General features: G+C 42.7%; 1 pseudogene; it reads left to right on the forward strand.

Annotated features, from left to right (window-relative positions):
- The first annotated feature begins 5,868 nt into the window (after positions 1-5,868).
- On the forward strand, positions 5,869-6,179 carry LOC110596391 (annotated as a pseudogene).
- Positions 6,180-6,937: the final 758 nt, after the last annotated feature.

Below are 6,937 nucleotides of genomic sequence, written 5' to 3' on the forward strand. Positions count from 1 at the left end.
CACTAGGTGCCAATCACAAGGGCCAGCATCACCTAGGTGTCTCCCTGCACCTAGAGGAGCCACCAGCTGCAAGCTTTGAGTCTGTAAACACATCTGCTCAGGAAACTCCCTGCACAAAACATTCAGTAACTCCCCACAGGCAGAGTTCATCTTATACTCAGCCTGGCAGTCAAAATCCTCTATCACTGAGCCTCTACATACCTTGCCATCTCAGGTCCCCATTCCACTTGCCGTCCCGCCCACTGTTGGGGCTGGAGTCTGTTGGGAGCCAGCCTTGGAGGCCTGCCTGATTGACAAAGTCTAGGTGTGTTGAGGACCCCCGGCCACAAAGCGAGTCCGGGCAGTTGAGGTCCTTTTGTTTTTTGTCTTTGTTGTTTGGTATTGTCGAAGAATTTTGTGTAGTCGTGGAAGAAGAAAATGGCATGTTTATGTGAAGTACTTACAGTTAACCTGAAAATGTCATGGTTTATTTTTTTATTTTTTATTATGTTGTTTGGCCTTTTTTAATATATGTAAGGGTTAAACTTTAAAGTACATCAAGAATGTTTTTTTAATTTGGTTATAAGGTATTAGATATTGTTTAAGTAATAAATGATATAAGTATATTTACTCTTTATTTGATTTAAAATTATGTAGTTTAGTGTTTAGACATAAGGTTTTTTAAAAGCACAAGTTTATGGTGAGTTCATTATGAATTCATTATAAGTTCAACACTTATCTAGGAGTCATGTAGGTGATTTATAACACGGTTTTCACTGACTTAGGATAAAGATTATCTTTAAGGTTTTTACTTAATTCAATAGTTAAAACTCTAAGTTAACATTTATAAAGTAGATTTTCACTGAACTCATAATACACTAATCAGACACTTTTATGATAGATTAGCTAAAGACAGAAAACCTTGGGGGCCTGGGAAACATTACTAAAAGCTTCTTTTGAGTTCTCTTTAAAAACAAGCACTGCAAGATAAGAGAAAAGTAACGAAGACACCTGGACAAGAAAGGCGATTACAAAGCTCTGAAAGTCATAAAGCCCCAGAAGGAGAACTACTGCTACATAAAAAACTTTGCACTTGGAAACTTTCTGGAGACAGTTCAAGGACTGTAATTCGGGACTTTGGACTAAAACTATTTGGCTTTATGAATAAGACTCATTGTCTGAAAGTTTATAGGGTTCTTGGCTTGCTTGTCGCTTTTAGACCGCTAGATGGTGGTAACTTTTTTTTTTTGAGATGGAGTCTCACTCTGTCACCCAGACTGGAGTGCAGTGGCCGCTCCCAGCCACCACAGCCTCGACCTGCTGGGCTCCGGCGATTCTTCCACCTCAGCCTTCCAAGTAGCCAGAATTACAGGCATGCGCCACCACGCCTGGCTGATTTTTTGATTTATTGTAGAGATGAGTTCTCACTGCCCAGGCGGGTCTCGAACCCGCAGGTTCAGGCAATCCACTCACCTCAGCCTCCCAAAGGCACGGGATTACAGGCTGAGCCACCAAGCTCGGCTGGTGGTAACTTTTAAAGAATATGTATGTGAAGGAATTTTCTGTGTCTTGCCCCTTTACGAATGGTATAAAAGCTCTGTGTTAGCTAACATTAAATGGTCATCTGTTCAGAAAGCAGGTGTCCAAGTATAAGATTTTCGTCCTTCGCCTATCCGTCTCTCCTTCAGGAAATCTCACGACCCTTGTGGGGCTGGACCTCCGCAGGAGTCAGCTACTCTGCACACACTCTCCCCTTCCTCCTGGACCTTCGGTGGGATGTCTCACAATGGCAAGGACACACTTTTCCCTTGCTTGCCTGCACTGCAGCTAAATTTACCTGAACTAAACTTTCTCCAGGGGCCGGCTTAAATCTCATTATTGGCAAATGCAAAAAAAAAATACAAAAAAAACCTTCTTCCTCTATTATAATACAAGAGCATTGTGCACCAACACATAGCATCAGGTGTGTTAAAAGAAAAAACTTAGGACAAATCAAAGTTAATAGAATTTAATTAAGCAAAGAACGATTGGTGAATTGGGCAGCCTTCCGAATCAGAGCACTCTCAGAGACTCCAGCGTAGCCACATGGTGGAAGATTTATAGACAGAGAAAGGAAAGTGACATACAGAAAAAGTAAGTGAAGGACAGAAACAGCTGGATAGGTTACAGCTCAGCATTTGAAACTAGTTTGAGCAGTTAGCCATTTTTGATTGGCCAAACTCAGTGATGGGCACGAGGGTAGCTTACTCTGTCTACATATCCAGTCAGGTTACGGTTCACTATGTGAAAGGTTACCGAGGAACCTCTAGGTCACACCCAAAATATGCAAGGATTAGCTCAGTATGGACTAAACTTAATTTAAGAAGGGTAAGTCAGGTGTGGTGGCTTCTACCTGAAATCTCAGCACTTTGGGAAGCAAAGGCAAGAGGACTGGCTGAGTCAAGGGGTTCAAGACTAGCTGGGCAATTTGGCAAGACCTTGTCTCTACAATAAATTAAAAAATTAGCCAGACGTAGTGGCATGCACCTGTGGTTCCAGCTACTTGGAAAGATGAAGCAAAAGGATCGCCTGAGCCCAGCAGGTCAAGGCTGTGGTAGCAGTAAACATGCCACTGCACTCCAGCCTGGGTGACAGAGTGAGACTCTGACTCAAAAAAAGGGGGGAGGGTTGATGGTGTCTTTTTGATACCTATACCTGGATTATTGTTATATGGCATACTACACATGTACTTATCTATTTCTTTACTGACTGTCTCCTTTTCCAGAAAGTACAGAGATTTTTGCCTACTTTGTTTATTATGGAATCCCCAATGCCTAGGAGACAGTAAGTACTCAATAAATGCTTGTTGAATGAATGACTCAGGGAAGCCTAGAGATCCCAGACTATCTTGCTCATCTCCCCATCACTCCAGAGTGTGGGCAAAGTACTTTTCTCATGCTTCTTGAATCTGTCCAGATTGAAGAGTTGGCCACCTGGGTTTGGCTGGGAACAACTCTGTTTGAATAGGAGACGTGAATTTAACTGCCAATTACACAGCTGTGGTGCTGCAAACCAGGCAGACATGATGGAGGATGAGACTCTTACAGGAAAACTCTAGGTTAATGGACAGCCCCAACTGCTAAATCTAATTAGGAAGAAAATCAGTTAAATTTAGGATACTTCATGTGAGAAAACCAAACAAGAAGCTGTTGGGCAAAATTTCTTATTCCTATTCACTTCAATCTACTTTCTCAAAGAAGAAGGCAAGATGGCAAGACATCAGCAGGAGTGTTTTATTGGGCCAAAAAGCTATGCTCTGACTAGAGAAACCCAAAAAGAAAGAAAATCATGGTCTTTGGCCAATAGGTTCCTCTCTGACATGTGCTTGGGAGGAAACTGCCACGTCATCTCTCCAAAAATCCCAGCAAACATATATTAAAACAAAGAGATATAATAATGTGAATATCCACAAGAATTACCAACAGTATTGGTATGTACAAAAAAATTATACACATACACACACACATATATACAGAGGGTGCCAAAAAGGTATACACATTTTCAGAAAGGAAAAACTGCATTAAAATTGTAATACTCAATACATACCAATAACAAAGGATATATACAAGTCACGTTTGACTTCTGAAATTACAGGAAGTGCTCAAAGTGGTTGCTATCAGTGTCCAGACACTTCTGATTGCAGCAAACTAAAAGTAATACATAGATAACCTAGCTTAAAATGTATATACCTTTTTCGGCACCCCTGGCATACATATACAGTATATTCAGAGCATATATTCAGGAAGCAGAGTGGTAACTTTGGCTCCATCAGGATTCTAGGTGAGCTCTTTCACAAACCATGTGAATTAAGCCAAGTTGTATAGGTTCTCTAAACTTTGACTTCTTTGCCTATAAAATGGGAATAAAAATAATACCTGTTTAAGATATTTTACAAAGATTGAAGGAGATAATTCTCGTAAAGCACTTAGCACTTTGCCTAAAATATGGAAACCACTCTGTAAATGTTGAATGAATACATTAATAAACCACTAGGTATCCTCCAAACTACTGCCTCAGACCTCTGCATTTCTGAGACTATGGAAATTACTGTCACCACCAAAATAATGGGGGCCTGAGGCTATATTTACAGCTGCCACTGGTTACACACTGCACAACCCTAAGAGGCACCATTCAAAAGCCATGCCTCAAAGCATATTACAACCATTTCCCAAGAGATGAAAATAAAGCTTCATGAGGAGTGGGGAGACATTTTCCACTCTACACAAAGGCACTCTACGGGCAAGCCCTGGTCCTGGGCAATGAGGACAAGCATTGGCGCCGCCAGCTCCCTGGAAGAAAGCAGCCCGGGTTAGATGACTGTTGTTTTAGCCACAGTTGAGCTCATTCATGGAACTCTAAACACTGTAAGTATTGTTGAATGGAACTGGAAAGCTGCTCCTACTGGACAGTCTTTTTGGTTTGTAAATGTTAGCTACTGTGTTTGCTGTCCTTATTATAACCATTATTTTCTTTTACTATATTCATTGTTGCATCCAAAGAGTTTGTTGTATTCAAACACAGTGGCTATGTCTGTCTTCTAAAATTATTCATCAGTATCATCCTCCAGCCATAATAAAGATCAAAAGGCAGACCCAAGCTCCCACCATGCCATCCTGCAATTGGCCAGTCCTGCCTGGAATGAGGCCCTCCGCAAACTCAGCCTCCTCTTTGGAATGAAAACATATCCTGAATCTGGATCAAGGACCTGAAACCCCTGCCCCCACCCCTAAAGGCTAGCTAGCTAAGGGCTGACAAGAAGGATGGACAGGAAAAAGCAAGGGTGGTAAGCCCTGGATCAAAAGAAACCATCAGGTCAGCCACAGTGCAGCGGTCAGAGGTGGGCTATTGGATGGCAACCTGACCCAGGTGTCCTGGGAGTCATAAGTAGCCATAAGGAAAAGGCAGAGCAGAGCTCCAGAGTGGGAATCTCTCCCTTCTTTAAACCCCCATAGCATGTTGTCTGCACCCTGTATAATAGACATAAATTGCCTGGCCACCCTTCTAGACTGTGCTCATACAGGGCAAAGGTGTAAGAACCATGACTTTCCTTTTCTTTCTCTTGCTTGTTTGTACCACAATAATAAATTGGTGCTGGTTGATCATAAATTAATAAACTGCCAGGCAGCCTCCAAACCACTGACCCAGACTGGCTAGGTTTCTGAGACAGTGGGATTTATTCTCGCCTCCAAAACAACTGGGGCCTGAGGTGATGATTGCAGCTGTACTATAAACATACATCCACTGTGAACTGGGTGCAGTGGTTCACGCCTGTAATCCCAGCACTTTGGAAGGCCAGGGTGGGAGGATCCCTTGAGCCCAGGATGTTGAGACTAGCCAGGGCAACACAGCAAGACCTTGTCTCTACAAAAAAACATCAAAAAAATGAGTCAGGCCTGGTGGTGCACGCCTGTAGTCCTAGCTACTCGAGAGGCTGGAGCAGAAGGAATGACTGAGCCCAGGAGGTCGAGGCTGTAGTGAGCCGTGACTGTGCCACTGCTCTCCAGCCTAGGCAACAGAGTGAGACTCAGGCTCAAAAATAAAATAAAATAAAAATTAAAATGGCAATTAATAGAATTCTCGCCAATCTAAGATGAGAGAGTCTGGAAGCTTCTTTTCAGGTTCTGCTGTTCAGGTTCTGTTTTCTCTTTTAAAAGAGGTTTCACTCCAATCTCCTCCGCTGCCAGTGTCCACATGCTCCTCTGTTCTATGCCATTGCCTTTGACATCATGCTGGCAGGCCTGGCTGGCTGCAGGCTAACAACCACATCCAGATGTCCTCACTCCGGTAAAGATGCTTCCAGGAGGGTGTCTGCCTGATCCTCACAGGAACGCGTGAGGAAGAGTGACTGCCATGCTCTTCTGTGGTGCTATCATCCTGATGATCGGTCTCATCCTCTCTCCTTCTGTGGACTCCAAGTGCTTGTCTTCCTGGGAGTGACTGGAGGCCTCCTTGCCTCCCTGGTAACATACCCTGTGAAGTACACCCAGACCTTCAACCTTCATGCCAATCCGGCTGTCATTTATATCTATAACTGGACCTATTGGCTTCAGTCGGTGGCCATAATTATCCTGATGAGCTGTGCCTTCTACTACTGCCTCCTCAACTATGAAGATGGCTTCCCGGGCAATGCCAAGCCTAGATACTTCCGTACACCTGCCTAACATGGGGAACGAGAATGGAAAAAAATTGCTGTTGCAGAGATGGATTCTAGAGGCATAAACCATTTTCCCAAGGCTACTTTGAACTGTTTTGTTTTTTTTTTATTTCCAGCAGTGTTTGTGTTACTCTACTAGTCAAAAATGCTATCATAATTTGGGGCCAGGTGCAGTGGTTCACACCTGTCATCCCAGCACTTAGGGAGGCTATGGTGGGAGGAATGCTTGATCCCAGGAGTTTGCGATCAGCCCATGCAACATAACGAGACCTTGTCTCTACAAAAAAATAAAAATATTAGCCAGGCATGGTGGTGCACACCTGTAGTACCAGCTACTCAAGAGGCTGAGGCAGAAGGATTGTCTGAGCCCGGGAGATTGAGACTGCAGTGAGTGGTGGTTGCACCACTGCATGAAATCCTGGGCAGCAAAGTGAGACCCCAACTCAAAAAAAAAAAAAGTTAACACAACTTGGGAGAAAACATTTCTTAAACAGTGCCATCTTTTCACTAATTACCTACAGTGTGCCAATATTTTGTTATGTTATCCGTAAAATTTATACTGCATTTGTAAAAGAATATGATCATGAAACATATCCCTTTATAAGGTTTTTAAAAAGGGTTTCAAGAGGTAATAATCTAATCAAGTTTTGGGTTTTTTTCCAGATGGAATGGACTGGGTCTATTAAAAGCTATAGACAAGAAGGAGATATTGGTAAAAATTGTCAGTGAAACATCCTAAAAGAAATTCAAATATATATGTATATT

The sequence above is a fragment of the Carlito syrichta genome, unplaced genomic scaffold, assembly GCF_000164805.1.
Source record: "Carlito syrichta isolate Samal-C Ts95f unplaced genomic scaffold, Tarsius_syrichta-2.0.1 Scaffold308857, whole genome shotgun sequence".
Classification (NCBI taxonomy): Eukaryota; Metazoa; Chordata; class Mammalia; order Primates; family Tarsiidae; genus Carlito; species Carlito syrichta.